The sequence below is a fragment of the Megascapheus bottae genome, chromosome 19, assembly GCF_031878675.1.
Source record: "Megascapheus bottae isolate mThoBot1 chromosome 19, mThoBot2.hap1, whole genome shotgun sequence".
In the NCBI taxonomy this organism is placed as follows: domain Eukaryota; kingdom Metazoa; phylum Chordata; class Mammalia; order Rodentia; family Geomyidae; genus Megascapheus; species Megascapheus bottae.
The window spans coordinates 42,371,149-42,390,175 of NC_143527.1; the positions used below are offsets into that span (position 1 = coordinate 42,371,149).

Consider the following 19,027-nt stretch of genomic DNA (forward strand, 5'->3'; position numbering starts at 1 on the left):
GCAGAGATTATTTTATTAGAAATATTTTCTGTGTGCAGTCATGCAGAGCCATTCACTGAAAAATGGCTTTGTCTTTGCTTTTAAATTACTAGAGAAATGTTTGGTGTTCTAGAAACCTCCATTTACGATCACTAGAGTTGTGTTTGTGTGCACAACAGGCCTGCAGCATGAGCAGTTATCGAAGGAGTGATCTGTCCTATTTATTTTAAAACCAGCAGCACCAGCTCCACCTGTCACATGCTGTGGTGGAATCTGAGAAGAATGAGGACAGTTTTATCAGGATTGTGACGTTTTCCAGAGGCATAACCTGTGTATGATAATTCACTTTCTAAAAACAACTTATGCAGTGTTCATGTGCTAGAGACCAGCTGTCTGCTTTTGCTCAGACTCAGCTCCTCCTGCCATGTAACTTTGAGATATACAAGGTACCCTTGCAACCTTGCATGTAACTCAGCAACTCCCTTGATTCTTCTCATCTTTTACTTTTCCAAAGGGTTACTCCTAGGGGTAGAGGCATCATTTTCAGACTGGTTGACTACCAACAAGCTAGAGTTGAGCATAATAATTTGCCTGCCTTTTTGGATATGTGACTTTAAATAATGTGAGCAGACCAATGCATTCTTTCATTATTTTTAAAAATTCTTTTACTTTTCAAGATATTCATGGAGAGAGACTTTTTCCTTCTCAGGCTAAGGTGACTGTTCTGTTCTCCATTCCTTCACTCTTCGTATCCCATGGTGGCCTATTTTGTATCCTCTGGATGGTTTGCAGATTATTTTGCCCCTCCTTTCCCTTCAGTCAGTTTGAGATCCATCTCTGTTCTTTTTCATTTGGTCAGTTTATCCTTCTCCTTCTTTTCCCTTTTTGTTTCTTTTATCCTGCTTTTTCCCTTGCGTGTCTTTTCCTTCCTCTCTTCTCCCACATCTCTTGATCTCCACAGCCCTTGTCTTTGGGAAGCTGGCCAATTACATTATATGCCAAGGTCTAATGGCTGTAATTTAATTATTTTCCTTCTAAAAATTTTAGTTATTTAAATAGCTCTACTCTTAGGATTTTGCTAAGGGTGTGTTTCATCTCAGGATCTGAAAACTTGGTGATTCTTGGTATTTAGTGCTGAAGACACTGAAGAAAGGAGGTATTTTAATAAGCCAGCAGATACAAATGTTCTGCTTTCCAAAGTAATCTTGCAAGCTGAGTTTGGTGGTACACATTTGTAATCCCAGCTACTCAGGAGGTAGAGACAAGTGGATGATGAGTGTGAGACCAGTCTGGGCCAAATTAGACCTATTTCAGAAACAAAATACAACAAATAAATAGCTGGGGGTGTGGCTCAAGGGGTAGAGTGCTTGCTTGGCATATGCAGGGCCCCAACTTTAATCCCTAGTACTGGGGAAAATTTTACTCTTCTGTGTAGTACTTAACTATTGCTTTCTGTCCTGGAGTATGCTTTTCCCTTTAATATGCCATGCTTTCCTAAGTTACTTCAAGTTCTTTTCTCCCCCGTTAGCATTTTTTTTCTCAAGTAAAAGTAATTCCTCTTAACTTCAGATTGTTCTGCTTTCTTAAAGGCTAAATTAAATGCACAGGAAAACCCTAAACTGTTTAGAAGCTATGCACTGTTATATTATAAACCTGTAAAAATTCTTAACAGTTAGTGGTTTGGATGGATTTTCATGAGAACTTCAGCTAAAAGGCAGTAAAACAAATGCCTTAAAATAACCAAACTTTGGTTTATAACAAGGCCATTGTTTGGCAATGTCCACCTTTTAAAAACTTTCCAGAGGAGGAAATGATTCTGGGATTCAATAATGATTTTTAAAATAAAGATGATAAATTAACATTGACATTATTTGCCAACAATTGATTACTTGTTTCCAAACTTTCTACCCCACATTCTGAGTAAATTGGACTATGTAGAGAACTACAAGATTAGTTTTTTTTTAAAATTGAAATTGGTTTTGCAGAAATGGAAATTTGGCAGCAAGTATGGAAAGTAGAAAATCAGTTTACAGTGTTCTGGGCTTCTTAGTTTAATGACACTCACAAGAATGAGGAAAGACTTTGAGTACAGAGGCTATGTCCTTGAGTAGTCTTTTCCTTTTCTGGAAGTTTATTTTCATTCTTATTAATTCAGTAGCGTTTGGAACTCCGCTTTAGTTTGTAAATAGTAACCTCCAAGATGGGCAGATTTCTCTAATATTCAAGAATATCTAATAGTATAACTCTAATAGTTATCTTTTTGAGATTCTCATGAACAAAATGCTAGTGGTATAGAAAGAAGAGGAACTTAGCCATTGAAATCGAAACAAACAAACAAACCTGTGACCCAACAGAATGTGAATAATTGAGCTACACAACAATCATATTGAGTTGAGGTCTAAGGACATAATAGAAGCATGTATATATTTATGGTTATATTTATGTATATATTTATGGTTAAGATTGTTAGTATAGGAAGATCAGAGACTACTTCTGTCCTATCATTTTTCTCCCCAAGGTGAGATGAGGTGATGTGAAGCCCAATGGAAGGATAGCTTCAGCTGACATCATTAGTACATGTTTTCTAGCCAGCTGGAGCCCCAGGAAGTCAATGTATCTGAGTTGCTAGTATATGAGTTCCTTCTGAACAGAAACTCCCTTTTCATCTAGATTGTTTTATCTATCTATCTGTCTGTCTGTCTGTCTGTCTGTCTGTCTATCTATATCTGCACCAGACTTTGTCTTAGTTTCACAGGTTAATAGCCTTGATGCATTTTTTCCCTTTCTTTAGGGTTTCCTTCTGAGTTTTATGTTCCAATTTTCCTAGATGTTAGTGGGAAAAAATGCATACTGATGTTTGTCATCTACACATCAGCTTACATCAGGGTCTTGCTGCTATGGGTTTGAATGGGCATCCCTAGGAGAGTTGAGGCTATATTAATCTGCAGTGGAACCAAGGACCTGGAGTGTATTGTTACTGGTCCCATTTCCTGGGAGCTTGTTAGAAACACAGAGCCTTGGTGCTCATTGCAGACCTCCAGGGTCCTATCCACCTGCTTTGGAGGGCAGCGGCATGCCAGGCCTATTGGAATGACCATTTACAGGTTCATTAAAGCAATAAAAGCCCAGACAAAGATACTTTAGCAGTAAAATGTTTTTTCATTAAGCTATTTCAGAATATTGGATTCCAGGCTTTATTTGAAAAGTTCATGCACAGATAGTACAGATGGGGTGAGTTCTGTTTGGCACCAGCAGAGAACATTTAGCTCCTTTCTGCTTTCCGGTTAGTTCCTGAGTCTTACAGGGCTGTGCTGGGAAGAGTCAGGCTTCAGGGCATCTGTAAAATTTTACTGGTCCTTTAGAGCATGCTCTGCTCTGCAGGCCCAAACTCATGGCTATGAAGTCATTCTAGTAGATCACAGCCAGCACTGAAATAATGATTTGTAGTACAAGATAGAATGTATTTCAGATTGTAAGGTCAAGTTTTGTTTTTTTTTTAAGGAAACTTAAAAAGTTAAATCCCGTGTGTGTGTGTGTGTGTGTGTGTGTGTGTGTGTGTGAACACACACACATAGCATGAAAAATGTTGGGAAGTACAAAAGAACTGACGTTATGGAGATACACTTAGAGGAAATATTAAGACAGTCTAAGCAGGGAGTTGGTGGCTCATGACTTGTAACTGCTCAAGAGGCTGAGATTTGAGGATCTTGATTTGAAGCTAGCCTGGGCAAGGAAGTCTGTGAAATTCTCATCTCTAATGAACTATCCCCAGAAAAGGTCAGGTCCTCAGTTCAAACCCCAGTACTGGCACACACACACACAGTCCAGATAAATTGGTTGGAGAATGACCATGTGTAGATGTTTATTATTGACTGTTTACCAAAGCAACAAATTAACACGTATTTAGGCATTAACATACGTAGTCATTTTGGCATTCAGAAATATTGGGAAGTAGGTCATTATTTTTTAAAATCAGTGTAATTAATATATAACAATATAATGATACAAATAAGTAAAATATAATGAAGTTTATTTAGTGGTTCTAAACCAGATTTATTTTATTGCTAATTTAGAGAAGGGTCTATTGAGTTCAAAGAATGCTCATTTTCTAAGTTTCCATTTGAGGCTCCAAGTGTGATTTCTTGAGAACTTCATCTCATAAATCTTTCTTTATGAAATGAAGACTTTAGTTACCATTGGAGAGGGAAAAGTCTAATTTTTGCCTCTTATGAGACTTCCTCTTATAATTCCCTTTATAATGTGTTTGGCATCTGGCACAGTCTTTGGCATGTTTGTCATACAATAGGTTCTTGTTGAGTGAATGCTTGACATTTCTGTTGGGTCCTCATTTCTGTTTGGGGACAAGCCAGGTGTTTACCATTGTCCCCAGGGCCCCACGGAACCCCCTCTATGTTCTTTGTGACTGAATCTCCTCACACTTTTGCCTTTGTCTATGGCTGTGCCACTTCCTTGTTCTTGGGCCTTTCACTGGAATGTTCTTCTCTTAAGTGCCACTTTCTCATGAAATCTCTTCTAGCCTCACACCTGTTCTCCCCTTGACCTTCTACCAGACATTTGGCATTCTCTGGCAAACTACTTGATTCAAGTAGTACTGCTCAACTCCCCACTGTTTCTTTCTAGCTTCAGAGGGCCAAGGTGTTTGTTTTGCTTCCATGTATCCAGGGCCTGGGCACTCAATATAACTTGCTAGCAGATTGAATAAGCCAATGATTTTGAATATGGATTTTGACATACTTTGATTTTGCTTTATTCCTTTGTATGACTTGGCCACATCTCTAGACTTTTCCTGGTCCTAAGTATCTGCTTTACAAAGTATGAAGGATTCAGCATATGGAAACAGCTCTCTATAGAAAGTTCTGTCTATTTGTAATGTAAAGTTTTTTAATACAGGTCAGTCATATGATACAGATTTTTATGTTTGTCTTTGGAATCCAGTCTTGACTTTTTATATAGGGTAACACTCATTTGTGTGTGCTTTGTTTTCCACATTATATTATTAGGTTTTTCAGAGAAATAACAACTTAGTTCTTTTTTATTTTTTGATTGTATATGGTAGAAAAATATTGCTGCTTTACCAAACCTGACACTGAGACACTGAGACTCTGATGTGGCACCTGAGAAGTTTTGACTGTGACCGCCTACCATGAGACAAAACCATGTTCATCTCTGCTCGTTCATCCATGGAAATGCCTAAGAGGGCCTGGAAAATGTCTACTCATCACTGTTCCCAAATGGAATAATGAAGTATGGGTCCTAAGATAATGCTATAACAAGAATACAGCCTAGTTTTTAATATAATTTCCAAGAATTAAGCATGTTTAGTTTTGATACCTCAGCTATGATTTATTATAAACATGTATTTATACATGTTGTATAAATACATTGTTGTATGATTCTCATTGTAGGGTGGAACAAGGTTCAAGTCTCAGCTTTGTCTTGTAATTTCTTTTTCTTTTTCATTTTCTTTTCTTTTTGTCAGTCCTGAGCTCAGGTCCTGAGCAGTGTCCTTGGGCTTTCCTCAAAGCCAGTGCTTTACCACTTGAGCCACAGCACTACTTCCATCTTTTCTATGCACGTGGCACTAAGGAATCGATCTCAGGTCTTTGTGCATGCTAGGCAGGCACTATACCACTAGGCCAAACTCCTGACCCTATCTTGTAATTTTTTTTTTTTTTGCCAGTCCTGGGCTTGAGCTCAGGGCCTGAGCACTGTCCTTGGACTTTCTCAAGGCTAGAGCTCTACCACTTGAGCCTCAGCACCACTTCCGGCTTTTTTCTATGTATGTAGTACGAAGGAATCGAACCTGGGTCTTCCTGCATGCTAGGCAAGCACTTTAACCACTAGGCCAAACTCCCAGCCCCCCTATCTTGTAATTTTATTTGTTATTGGACAAGTGGCCTCGATTCTTCAGACTTTTTTCATGTGTCAGCTGAGGATAATATCTGCATAGGAGTTTCTGTATCAAATGAAGTCAGCATATGTAAAATGTTAAGGTGGGTATTGAGCAAGTACTAAATGAATCTTACCATCATCATCATCCCCATTATCCTCATTCTCATCATCATCGTTATCTAAAAGTGAACAACCAAGTTACTTGAGTATCTTTATCCTTTGATCTGTTCTTACCACAATTAAAGTGCTCCAATAAGTCAAACATGAATGAATGGGTTATTTGAGCTAGCGCTTAGAACCCTCTGTGTGTGTGTGTGTGTGTGTGTGTGTGTGTGTGTGTGTGTGTGTGTGTGTGTGTGTGATATGGCACTGTTGAACAGGTCTTAACTGTCTGACAGGCAAGTGAAGGCCTTGAAGCCCAGTGCTGAGTAGGACAGGCCCAGGGTGTTTGGACATTTAAGTTCCCTGACCTGCTGGGTGTGCTTTGTCAAAGAGAATGTCAGTGTTAGAATATGCCACGGTTGGAGTAGGTCTTCACCTTTATATACGACTGTCAAGAACTTTTACCCCTGCCCTTCTTGATCTCTCTCAGGTGACACAACTTAAACTTTTTGTCTTGGAAAGTGTAAGATGTAAAAGGTGGGTGCTTGCTTTGAGTCTTCTTCAGAGGCTGCCAGTCCCAGGAATTGCAGTTATTGAGTGGGTGATTCCTGAGTTGGTGTCTGAGTGGGAATGTACAACTGCTATGGAAACTGAATGAGGACCGTTGCAGAAGACCTCTTGGAGGAGGCTTTTTTATTTTATTTATTTAATTTTTTTACAATGAGTCTTTATTAGCAACTAATTCTCTTTGGTCCAATTGTATTATGCCCTTTTCATCACTTAGGCATGTCAGTATTTAAGATAAAATATGAAGGAATTCTTTTGTATTTTTTTTTTTGCGTCAGTTCTGGGCTTGAGCTCAGGGCCTGAGCACTGTCCTTGGACTTTCTCAAGCTAGAGCTCTACCATTTGAGCCTTAGCACCACTTCAGGCTTTTTTCTATGTATGTGGTGCCGAAGAATTGAACCCGGGTCTTCGTGCATGCTAGGCAGGCAATCTACCACTAGGCAAAACTCCCAGCCCCTCTTTTGTATTCTTTACATTGACCTGTAAGACACGTCATTTATAAGCTCAGGATGATGTAGTCTGTTGGAGATCCCACAGTAAGAGATGGAATCTGGACTTGAATCCAATAGAGGGTTGTCTTTCAGGCCTACTGTGACGTGCAGTGAATTTACAGTATGTAACAACTCTTTTCAGGATTTTTTGAATATTGTAGTATGTACTATTTCTTGCTTAAGAAACAAAAGGTGATTTTGATGGTGCTTTCTTCTTATTTCAGGGCTTTTTTTGTCAGTCCTGGGGCTTGAACTCAGGGCCTGGGCATTGGCCTTGGACATTTTTTGCTCAAGGGTAGTGCTCTATCACCTGAGCCACAATACTTACTTCCTGCTTTTCTCAGTATGTGGTACTAAGAAATCAAACCAGGGCTTCTTGCATGCTAGGTGAGCACTCTACCACTGGGCTATGCTCACAGCCCTTATTTCAGATTTTTCATACATTTCAAGTACTATTTTTCAGGTACTGGCACTTGAAGTCAGGACCCTCACAGTCTTGCTTGACTTTTTTTGCTCAAGGCCCATGCCCTTCCACCTGGAACTTATTTCTATATCTGGCTTTTGGTACAAGGAGTTTCACAGACTTTTCTGCCTGGCCTGGTTTCCAGACTCAAACCTCAGTTCTCAGCCTCCTGAGAGGCTGGGGTTAAGGCCTGAGCTGCGAGGCCCAGCTCATGGCTCCCTTTACAGATTTGTTACAGTCTTTTCCACTCTTGGGCTTTAAAACTTTTACTGTTTGGAATCCCGAAAAGTCCCACTGAAGTCCTTCAGTGGCATGTGCGTGGCTCTGCGTGTGTGAATGCACGAGTGTGCATGCATGTGTTCTCCTGGGCGGACCTGTCCTCTCGTGGCTCCCACCGGGGCTGCAGTGCCACTGGTGCATGGGGCAGGCCATGTGGCTTTCCTTCTCCTTGGCTTTGGTGTTCCAGAGGCGGGGCTTGAGAATTGGACCCCTGGAAGGCTGGAGGCCAAGCAGGGAGGCCAGGAAGCCCGTGTGGGGCTGTGGGCAGGTGCAGTGACAGGGCCCCTGAGCACAGGGCCCGGCTCCCTCCCTGATTGGCCTGGGTTTTGAGGCCTTGGAGGCCCAGGGTGGGCGTGGTAGTGGGATGAGGAATGGGGTCTGGTCCCCAGTGCTACACAAGGTGTCAGGGTTCTTGAAGCAACAAGGCTCACGTTCTGGTTTCCAGCAAAGTCTCCGAGTCCAGTCTCCTGAGCTTCACTAGAGATGGCTTGCAGGAGTGCTATCCCCCTCCCTTCCTCCTTCCCCATGGGCACTGCAGCACATGCTTTGAAGAGGCCTCTTGTTTCTATTTTGGGATAAGAGAGCTCCTTCTATGCCAGACAGCGTCTGACTTTTGAATCCCCTTGTCCCTTCTCTAGCTGGCCTGGTTGTCTTCTGAGTGGAGCCCAGTGCCGCCCCACTGAGCTCACTCTCTGCTGGAATGGTAGCAGCTGGAAGGGAGGCTTGGAATTAGGAAATGAGGCTCAGCCTCCCGGTTGTGGTGGGGCTGGCCGGCTGGAGGTCAGTGCACCTTGTGTGGTCAGTGCTGGGATGGCCTTGGAGACTGGGCTGTGTGGAGAGGCAGCTGGCAGTGCTTCCTGCTGGAATGGGTATTGGGCCATATTGGCTGCTGGCTCTTCCCAGAGGCCAAGTTCCATGGTGGAGCAGTTTCCCAGTGCGGGACCATGTGCCCCAGAAAAGATGCACCTATCATCCATTTTCTCAGCATCTATTTAGTCTGAAATAACACAGCCCTTCCAGAGAAAGAATCTAAATAGCCGCTCTGGATCAGTTCATTAACAATGTTATAAAATTATAAAAATGACCTGAAATGTATGTGGAAATATGCGTGGTAAAAACAAGGTATGCTGGGTGTTAGTGGCTCACGTCTGTAATCCTAGCCACTCAGGAGGCTGAGATCTGAGGATCACAGTTTGAAGCCAGCCTTGGCAGGAAAGTCTGTGACACTCTTATCTCCAATAAGGGACTCAGAAAGGCTGGAGGTAGTGCTGAGGCTCAAGTGGTAGAGTGCTCACCTTGAGTAAAAGAAGCTCAAGGACAGCCCCCCCCCAGCGCAGAGTTCAAGCCCCAAACAAAATAAGGTATGTTATTGCATCTGGGGTGGTAGTTGTGGGTTCACCTCTGACATTTCTTTAAAAAATAAAACATAAAGCAAGAATGGTTTGAGAGATGCCTCTGCTTTCTTCTTTCTTTTGTAACTGTCTATAAGACCAAAAGTTCTGGAAGTCACTTTGTGTTTTTTAACTCCCAAATTGTATTTTGCACGAAATGGCTCTTCCTCTTGTTTTCAGGCTTTGTTGTGTTTTGCAGGCTCTATTTCAGGGGACCCAGTCATTAGCTGAGCAGTGTTTCAGAAAAGGGAAGTCTGCCTGGTTTTTCTTAACCTTTCACACAGAAATAGTTTTTTCATTTGCTTTAAAGACAAAGTGAGGATGTTGTGAAGATTAATTTTAAGAGTCAATATCCGCAGACTAGTTGGGAGCTAGCCTGGGCAGGAAAGTCCATGAGACTCATCTCCATTTAACCACTAAAAAGCCAGAAGTGGAGGTGTAGTAGAGTATTAGCCTTGAGTGAAACAGCTAAGGAATAGTGCCCAGTTCATGAGTTCAAGTCCCAGCCTTAGATAGGATTGGTTAGAGGGAGAGGAAGGGCAAGTGGGAATGTTCAGCTATACTAGTGTAGCTTATTGAGTGGTAGAGCCCTTGCATGGACATTATATATGAGGTCCTGGGTTTCATCCCCATCACCCCTAAAGAAACCATCAAGAAAAGGCCATAAAACATCATCATCATCAGCAGCAGCAGCAGCAGCAGCAACAGCAGCACCAAAAGACAAGGCTTGCTTCCCTTTGTGGGTTTCTCAAATGCCCCTGTCTGAAAGGAAGGGCTTTGTTATATAATTTTCAGAAATACCACCACTCTCCCTCTTCCTTGCCTCACAGGAACTCACTGGTGATGGACATGTTAGAAACATATTATTGAGAAGATGGTTTGGGCTTGGTAAGCTCCTCAGCCCACAGGACCATACATCTCTTTGGAAAGCCACGTGTGGATTCCTCAAATACTTAGAGCGGCAGGGTATGTGTACGAGGAAGTCAGCCAGCACTTTCCTGTGAGCGGCTTGTGCTTAGTCTGTTATGTTTCTTTTGAAACCTTAATTTCCTTTGTGGAGGCATAATATTCATGCTCAGTCTTCTTTTGTTGAAGTGTTTGCCTTTGTGTGCGATTCCAGAAAAGGCGTGCATTTGCTAGAATGAAGGAAGGAAAAACTGGGTAGGGTGTCAGGTCTGCTTGGTGACCTGAGAAGGATTACTTCTATTTAGTCTTGTTTCTTCTTCTTCATGGCCTTTGGCTCTGTGCTTCCTCCCCTCCCCCATCTCCACAAAGAAGGTGGTAACCTGGCTGTTTTCACAGCTAGAGATGGGCCCAAGAGAGTTAAGATTATTCTGGGAAGAAGAGGTGAGTTTGTTGAAATAATCTGCCTCGTGTTATGGAACTGCTGTTTTTAGTTTTTCTTGGCTTAGAAGTGAGAATCCTGCTGCCTGAGAGGATGAACAGAAGGGGATAAACCTTGGAGATAATGTTCATGTTTACTGAGTGATTTATGAGGGAGTGAGAATCTATAATAAGTTCCTGAATATAGATTTCAAGGGAGCATGACAAGTTCCTGAAATGAAGTTTTTATTTTATACTCTTATGTAATTTAAATGATTTGGATATTTTAAAGTATCCTTGTAATTAAACTCAGCCCTTTCAAAACCTAAAATAGATACAACTTTGTATTCTTTGTATAATAAAAACAATAATTTATCTTGAGGATAACAAGAACGGAATATATTTATGTAGTCAACTGTTTAAAAAGCTCAAATAAAGTCTTAGTTAAAAGAATTAATACTTTATTTGGAAAATACAGATCTAAAACTTAAAAGAACAGGATTTCAGGAAGTTGCTTCAAAATTTTGTTTCAGAGTTAGAGCCAGGTTGTTTTACCCATACAGGTTTTTTTCCCCCATTTTGTTTGGGTGAAAGACTTATTGATATAAATGTAAAATTTAGAATGAATCACATTCCTTTTTAGTAGTTTTTTCTTAGGGAATTTTCTTATTTTTAACTATAAGCTGTTTGATAATGAAATACCAGATACACAGCAAGAACACTGGCAAAAGTGGTAATTATTGAGTGATATTTCTAAGCACTGATTTAGGTTCACAGGTAAAATGAAATAACCAGTACTAGAGAAATTATGAGGTTAAATATCTTCCTCTTAATTTGAAATTAATTGTGAGCAGAGCCCAAATTAAGTTTGAGCAGAGCTCAGAATTAGATTGAACTAATTCACTTGCTATTGCTTTATTATAGGATATAGAGATTGAGAAATTATAATTGCTTAACTTTGGTTCATTAAATTTTTTTTTTTTTAACTGGGCACTGGTGGCTCACACCTGTAATACTAGCTACGTAAGAGGATCGTGGTTCAAAGCCATTCTGGGCAAGGAAGGCTGCGAGACTTATCTCCAATTAACCACCAGAAAACCGGAAGTGGAGCTGTGGCTCAAAGTGATAGAGCAGTAGCCTTGAGCAAAAGAGCTCAGGAACAGCTCCCAGACCCTAAGTTCAAGCCCCTTGACAGACTGTATACACATACATACACACACACTTTTTTTGTGTGTGTGTGTGCTGATACTAGGAGTAAAACTCAGGGCCTTCCACTCTCACAAGGCTTTTTCACTTACTAAACTTTTGTCACTCTACGACTTGGACCATGTATTGACTTCTGGCTTTTTGCAGGCTAACTGGGGATGAAGGTCTTATGAACTTTTCTGCCCTTGATGGCTTCAGAATGTGATCTCGGATCTCCTGAGTAGCTAGGATTGCAGGCTTAAGCCTCAGCACCTGGCTTAATTAAACAAAAAATTTGTAGAGGCCTCCCTGGGGTATACACTGTAGACTTGGGAATGCTAGAATAATGGTGATGTGGCTTGTGCTTGCAGGAGTTCATAGTTGGGTTGGAAAAATGATTTCTTTATAAAGATGATGCACAGTGGGGTTACTGTTTACATGTCATGAAATGAGTACATTTCTTTATGGACAATATCACCCTTCCCTCAATGTCTCACGGTCTTCCCTTCTCCCTGGTTGCACACTGCTGCATTTGTTTACTCTTTGTCCTTCATTTCCTTGTCTCCCTTGCCATCCACCTCAGCCCAAAGACAGATACAATGAACAAACTAGACAAAAAGAAAATAAACTCTTGTTTCCATTTCCTGGAGTTAATTTTGATAAATGTTATTTTATATGATCCGAGTGCAGAGGTCTATGCCTTTGTGTGAAAAAATGAATTAAAACAACCTAATGCTCACCAGACACTATGTTGTAAATGAACTTTACAACTTGGGGGCGGGGGAGGGCAGTCAGGGGGAAGTGAGAGAAAATGAGGGAGAGGGTAACACTGTTCGAAAAGAAATGTGCTCATTTTCTTAGGTAACTATAATCCCTCTGTATATCATCTTTACAATAAAATTTAAAAAATTCTGGTACCTTGGCTTAAACTGAGAGCCTTATGTTTCACTTGGTTGCTTAATCATGGCTACTCATCTATCACTTTTTACTGGTTAATTGGAGATGGAGTTTTTTTCTGACTGGGTTGGTTTTGAGCTGTGATCCTCCAGATCTCAGACTCCTGAGTAGCTAAGATTATAGGCGTGAGCTCCTGGTACATGAGGAACAATTTTTACTTTGGATGATGAGATGGGATTCAGATATGCCAGTTATGTATTTCATTTAATATATGCAGGTATTTTATGTATCTGTATATTACTAAGTCAAATGTATTATTTTCACATTACATTACAAACTATCATAAGCATAGTGGTTTCAAACAGCATTCATTTACCATTTACTCCTAGTTTCTATGACTCAGGGGTCCAGGCATTGTTAGCTGGTCTTTCTTTTAAGGCTGTACTCAAGGTGTTAACTAGGCTGAATTTGAATCCACTCTCAAACTTACTCAAGTGATTGGCAGAATTCATTTTGTTGTAACTACTATAGAGCTGATATGCCTGTTTTCTTGCTGATTATCAGCTGGGGCTGCTTCCTCCCAGAGTCCCTGGCCAGTTCCTTGACATGTGGTCCCCTCACAGACCCAGTGGTATCTTGGCAGCTCAATTCTTCACAGCCAGCACAAGAGTCTCTCAATCTTACTGAGATGGAGTCTTATACAGGAAAATCAAGGGAGTGACATGCTCTTCCAAATTCTGTTGGTGATAAGCGATTTCTTAAGAAGATGGGCTTACATGAGGGTGTGATCCACGGTGGGTTACATTAGTTTTGTCCACCACTCTACATTTATAGTTGATTTCTATTCTGAGGGAGAGAGAGAGAGGGAGAGGGAGAGAGGGAGAGAGGGAGAGAGGGGAAATCTCAGCATTTGACTCCTAGACTGTTAAGAGCAGCCTCAAGGGAGGAATTAAAAGCTATGGGGGTGGGGGAGGGACATTAGAAATGGATTGTTTCCTCTCTGTGGGTAAACACCAAGATGAATGTAGATTCCCAATATTGATAGAAGGAGTTGCATAAGAACAGTGGGGCGTCAGCTCCTGTGTTTGGGCTGGCCCTCCACAGGAACCTCACCAGGTCTTCCAGCTAGATGGCAGCCATCTCTTATCTGGATGCCTTAGCATTGGCCGCTCATTCAGGAGTGACATACGCAGGAACATGCTTTGAGGGACAAGTCTCCTGGAGAGTACCCTGTAGCACACAAACTAGACAGATGGTGGCTTATTCAACCTTGGACAGGAATGTATCCTACTTATTGGCAGGGTGGGTACTGAGAGATACTCATGCTATTTGAGGCAGAGCTTTACCAAGCTGACTTAACTGCTTTGTAAGACATGAGGCAGTCACCTGAGGAAGCGCAGTGCGATATGATGCAAAGGCGATATGCTCACTAACTTTAGGTTGAGGGCGCTGAGGATGCGTTTTGTAAATTAGACAAAATTTGTAGTACCAAATGTAAGGATGTTTCTGAGGGCAGGTAGAAACGGCCTTGTCTTAGACAGAATCATCAACATTTTCTTCCTGGCTAGAGTTTGCAGTAGTGTACAAAATTAGATATGTATTTCAGAGGGGAAACAAAATGTAGTTGTACCTGCTTTTTTTTTCAGTTGTAGGTTGGGTTGATTGAATTGCCTCAAGGTCATTTGAATTGTTTGGTCTTTTCTAGGCTGGGGATATAGCTCAGTGGTAGAGTGCTTGCTTGGCATGCATGAAACCCTGGATTGAATTCCCAGTACCCTCACAAGTAGGTTTTTTTCCCCCTAAACATATGTAAGATATTTGAATCTTCAACCCAATAAGGATACTGTCTGTTATTGTTTGTGGCCTCTTATTGAAGAGAAAAGGTTCACATCTTTGTAGGAAAAAGGGTGTATCTTGAAAGTTGAGAATTTGCTGCCTCCAGTGGTTGATAGAAAGTAGAGAGGAACATTTGTCATAATCAGTGGAAACCTTGGGCTCTCCTAGCAGAGATTTACAGTAGAACAAAACCTAGATACATAAGGCCATATAGCATGATGCTAAATGTAAGGACCTCCAGGATATAGAAACAAAAGCCATATAATGAGTGAGTGTTGTCCTTGATGTACTATGTTATCTCTCATCTCTTTTGCTGTCCCTTGGTTATATCATATTGTTACAATATTTCACCTTGTTATCTGATATATTATATATATGCTTATTTGGTTATTTGAAATAGGATAGGGAAAGGGGGAAAACAAGATGAGGGGCAGGGGTGGGGAGAGGGAAATGGGGACCAAGACATGAGAAAGGGTATCAATGTTTGTGAAGTTATGCACCTTCTATCTGGTGAATATAATGTAACCCTTCTATTAATTGCAATAAAAATATTTGGAAAAAAAGAAAGTGGAGAGGAAATTTTGTCCCAATTTAGTCATGTCATTAACTCCAGATTTTTGGCTTGAATTTTCTTTCTTTAATCCTCGATGTTTATGTTTGGTTTCTAAATTTTATTTTGGTACTTGTGCCTTTCATTGTGACAACCCTCAAATATATTTTGGAACATGATGTGTGTGGGGGGAGTGGAGGGAAGATGTACTAAGATAATACACAGTTTACTGAAATTTTAAATTTTTTTCTTTCTAGCAGTTCGAGTTCTACAGTTGTACTATCTGACTTCTTTTTGCTATTGGCTCTTTCCAAGACCTGACAACAGGTTTCATGGTGAGTAGATGTTAAGGTCTTTGTTGTGATAATGTTTGTGAAGGAAAGCCTGTCTTAGCACTTACCATTCTGAGATGTGTGACCTGGTTGACCTACCAAGTCATTGCATCTGATTTAAGGCTTGTATGCCTATGTGTATGTATATTGTATTTTTGGAGGTTGGGTTATAAGTGGCTGAAGCTTGGGTTCCCTGGAAGTAGTAGCTCAAATGATGGTTATATGTTTTAGTCACTCTGTCATACTTCAACCTGAATCTGGATTTGGAGATAGCGTTGGGGCGGGTATAGTCTGTGAGATACTGAAGGGTTCTTGGAACACTGCCTCCAGGCTTGCGCTTACCCTTCATTTGATTTTCACTGTAGGATGTCCCTGTTCCTTGCTATGCCTCTGTTTTGTCAACCCTCAAGTGCTGCTATTAATGTTTGTTTTGTCTAATTGTCAGACTTTATTTGAAGGCAGGACTATCAACTGAGGGCAATGTTTAGAAAAGAAAGAACGTCTTTAAAAGTTTGCAAAATTTTCAATAAATTTTGGATTTGCTGAGAGGTCTGACTTATTTGCTTATGGCAATTCCCTTATTAGAGTGTAAGCTTTGTGAGGACAAGGCTAGCAATGTCTTCCCTCCATCCCATCCTCTCTCCCTATCTACCTGCCTTCTGGAATGCCTGGTCTAGAGCATTGCCTGCTATGTCACGGGCAGCTCAATGAAACTTGTGTCAAGGAAATGAACTGAAGATGTTCCCACCGAGCCTCTGTGCACATCCAGGCTTCCTTATTTACATTTGCTGTTGGAATTAGATGAGGCAATTGGATAATCAGGAAAGATTCATTGTGTTTCCTCATTGAAGCACACAGATCCTCAGATTTAAATGGAATTTTCACAGTTTAGAACTTAGCTAAAATTGTGTGTGCTAAAAAAGCACTCGTTACATAGCAGACAACATTCTGATTCAATATGGGTGCAATTCCTTTGTGTATTGTGAAGTTAATTCAGTTCATACATTTTTTCCCCCTAGTGGATTTCACTACATGGTGTCTGAACACTTGGAGTCCATTACATTGACTCACGACTCTGAAATGTTTATTTATTTATTGTTTTTTAACCTGATGGGACAGTGTGATATTTGAGAATCCTTGTCTCTGTCGACGTGATAAACATTGATTGATGATTTGCACTATTTCTTCCATATTTTGTCTCACTCACCACTAGCTTCAGGTAGGAGGAAGCGGTTTGTCTCTCCTGAGTGGGAGTGCATCTTTCACATGTGTGAAAGTGTGCGTGAAGCTTATTTTCTCTTCTCTCTCTCAGATACAGTCTCTGTGAATTCACCTACCCACCCCCCAAATTATCTTTAAGTAGAATTTTTCTAAGGGACTGAACATACCACTGGACTATTATCTCAAAGTACTGAGAAATTTGATTTATACAATTTTGGCAGAAGTAGACGTAAGTCTTGAAAATTACATAAGTATCTAATTTCTCTCCGTATATAGGATTATCTCATTCTGTCAACTATTTTAAGCAACTTTCAGAATTGGTAATGGAAAACTTTTTCTTGACTGTAGAACTATATGTGACTTTTAAGTTAAATATAAAGCTATATTCCTCCCCCCACCCTGCAAACATCAGAGTGGTTAAAAAACACCTCAACATTTCTGTAGAACTGTAGAACTGTATGTTGCTTTATATGTCATGGGTAATTTTCAAACACAGACTTAGATTTTGAAGTGTTGTAAGAACTTTCACACCTCTAAAAAAGGTTCTTACAGCTGACTGTCCTGGGATTTATATTCACTATGTTACTCATAAAACTGTCCCTTAAATGGCTCACAGCTGGAGTGTGAGACATTCCTAAGTGCTGATAAAATGGACAGGTGGCATTACCTTTTCCTGTTTTGCTTGTCAGGGAAGTTCCACAGAGGACTAGAGTTTTGTATTCACTATAGAATGTGCCTGTCTTCCTGTACACTGCATTTATTTAGTCTTCGTTTTTAAAATAGAGTTGAGTTTTTGCCTTTAGGTTATTCATATTGCATTTGTGTGGCATAGCTGTACAGCACAGTCATTGGCTTGAATCCCTAGCCCTGCTACTTTCTTTCTCATTTTGCTTCCAAGCAAGTCCTCTGAGTCCCATCTTTTCTCATCTCTTAGTGGGATATTTATTTTATGGAATTATTTTGAAAATGTCTAATTTAGCATTTGATGCACATGAGGTGCTCAGTAAAATGTCAATGATTGGTTCATGTCCTAATGTTTGCCGGTTCTACTGTGTGGAGGTAGACTTCGAGGAAATCAGACAGGGGTGCTGAGCTCTGTCCTCTTTTGGAAGTTTTCTAAAGAACTTCATAAGACATTTTGCTAAAGCCAGGTGTGTCAAAGTGCTGGTGAATTGATTGAGCGCACAGCTCCTGGGATGCTCATGAAGAAATTAATTCGGGCATTTGGCCTCATTTTCTGTCATCTATAACAGAATAAAACATCAGGTTTTAGATCTGGTCAGCACTCAGCATCCATGAGAAAGACTCAGTTGGGGGAAAATTACTTTTATTGGTATCTCTCAAGGTAGATGACAAAAACCAGGGAATTGGTGTGAGGTCACTGGTCCCAAGTGGAAAACACTCAGCTCTCAACAAATAACTGTATTCACAGGTGACATATTCCTGACTTAAACTTTTTATTCTTGTGTTAGATTTAGACACTTTAAGGTACTCTCAAAAAAGGGTCAGTAGTGCTAGGAGAAGCATTTATTACCTTTGAACATAGGTCCTTGCTATCTGTACTAGTAAGTAAATTAATGCTTTTTTTTTTAAAGCCAGACACGGTATCTTGAAATAGCTTGGTTATAATGTGAGTAGGTGACTGAAGTTTCTAACTTGAAGGAGTAGGTTAAACTCTACTCACCTTAGATTCATTTGAGGGCTGCACTGAAATGTCCTGTCTGTAGGAGAGGCTGGGAAGAGGAGAATTGGAGTCTCTGCTGGCCTTTGTCATCAAGGAGATGGTACTGAGGCTGCCAGTACTAGAATTCTGAGGAGACCTTATTAGCTTCTGAAAGAATTCCTGACTTTTTTTTTTGTTGCTAGTCTTGGGGATTGGACTCAGAGCCTAGGCACTGTCATTGAGCTTTCTCAAGGCAAGTGCTCTATCACTTGAGCCATAGCACCACTTCCAGCTTTTTCTGTGTATGTGGTACCAAGGTCTCGAACATAGGGCTTTGTCCTAGGCAAAGCGCTCTACCACTAGGCCAAACTCCTGGTCCAGTTCCTGGGTCTTTTAGGCTTCATTCGTGTCTACCTTTCTCTTCCCGTGCTTCTCATGCTTGCTTTCCCTACCCTATGCCTGGCGATCCACCTTACCACTTTCCTTCCATTCTTTACCTTTAACATAAATAATGTCACTGAGAAAAAACAGAAACACAGTGAGAGTGTCAAGCATACTGCATGTTTATGTTTACAGGGTGTATTTAAGAAGTCAGCAAGGCAAAGAGGAAGGCTAGCCGGTAGGAGCTTCATGTTTCGAGGCTGGGAAGAGAGATTTCTCCCACTGCCACTTCTTTCTGTGGTTGGTAGACCTTCAGAATGTTCTTTGCTTATATGGTGCTGCATTTTGTCCTTCTGCTATTAAATGACACATTTTCATCAAGTAGCCATGTGGAATCATATCAGAGAAACATCTTTAACAGTTTGCTTTAAATTCAAGTGAGTCTGCAGTTTCT

At 40.7% G+C, this 19,027-nt stretch overlaps 1 protein-coding gene across 2 annotated transcripts in view; it reads left to right on the top strand.

Moving 5' to 3' along the window:
* Ldlrad4 (low density lipoprotein receptor class A domain containing 4) overlaps positions 1–19,027 on the top strand; it is a 379,847-nt gene that overhangs the window by 47,444 nt on the left and 313,376 nt on the right. The window contains exon 2 of one of the 2 annotated variants that reach the window (XM_090353458.1): positions 15,234–15,311. The gene's annotated coding sequence lies outside the window, so the exon portion shown is untranslated. Of the gene's footprint in view, positions 1–15,232; positions 15,312–19,027 lie in introns of those variants that run through there. The other variant, XM_090353455.1, reaches the window with a different exon arrangement.